We start from the raw sequence: 986 nt of genomic DNA, 5'->3' as shown, positions 1-986 counted from the left end.
CAACCCCCCTGCTCAGCAGGGTCACCTAGAGCATGTTAGACAGGGTTGCATCCAGGAGGGCCTTGAAGAGCTCCAGAGAAGGAGACTCCACAACCTCTCTGGGCAACCTGGTCCAGGGCTCCGTCACTCTCACAGGGAAGAAATTCCCCCTCACCGTCAGGCAGAACTTCCTGTGCTTCAGTTTCTGCCCATTGCCTCTTGTCCTGTCACACGGGACCACTGAAAAGAGTTTGTCCCTGTCCCCTTGACACCCTCCCTTCAGGTACTTGTACACCTTGATAAGATCCCCCCTCAGTCTTCTCTTCTCCAGGCTGAAGAGGCTCAGCTCTCGCAGCCATTCCTCATAGGGCTTTCCTCCAGCCCTCTGATCATCTTCGTAGCCCTACGCTGGACTCTCTCCAGTAGCTCCATGTGTGTCTTGTCCTGGGGAGCCCAGAACTGGATACAGGACTCGAGATGAGGCCTCCCCAGGGCTGAGGAGAGGGGCAGGATCACCTCCCTCCACCTGCTGGCAACACTCTTCCCAATGCACCCAAGGAGACCATTGGCCTTCTTGGGCACAGGGGCACATTGCTGGCTGATGGTCAACTTGTCATCCCCTAGCACTCCCAGGTCCTTCTCTGCAGAGCTGCTCTCCACAAGGTCAGCCCCCAGCTTGTACTGGTGCCTAGGGTTATTTTTCCTTGTAAAAGGGCTCGTCCAGGATTTGAACCCGGGACCTCTCGGACCCAAACCGAGAATCATACCCCTAGACCAACGAGCCGCCCTTCAGGTACTTGTACACATTGGTAAGATCCCCCCTCAGTCTTCTCTTGCCGAGGCTGAAGAGGCCCAGCTCTCGCAGCCGTTCCTCATAGGGCAGATGCTCCAGCCCTCTGATCATCTTCGTAGCCCTCCGCTGGACTCTCTCTGGTAGCTCCATGTCTCTCTTGTACTGGGGAGCCCCAGAGCCTTCTTTTCTACAGGCTGAATAAACAGATCATTGG

At 56.2% G+C, this 986-nt stretch overlaps 1 non-coding gene across 1 annotated transcript; it reads right to left on the bottom strand.

Annotated features, from left to right (window-relative positions):
• Positions 1–691: 691 nt before the first annotated feature.
• On the bottom strand, positions 692–763 carry TRNAP-UGG (transfer RNA proline (anticodon UGG)). The gene has a single exon. It is a non-coding gene; the product is annotated as a tRNA-Pro (tRNA).
• Between the last annotated feature and the right edge of the window lie 223 nt (positions 764–986).

Source organism: Rhea pennata, chromosome 1 (genome assembly GCF_028389875.1).
Source record: "Rhea pennata isolate bPtePen1 chromosome 1, bPtePen1.pri, whole genome shotgun sequence".
In the NCBI taxonomy this organism is placed as follows: domain Eukaryota; kingdom Metazoa; phylum Chordata; class Aves; order Rheiformes; family Rheidae; genus Rhea; species Rhea pennata.
Note: the sequence above shows the minus strand (reverse complement) of the source record. Positions and strands in the feature narration are given on the sequence as shown.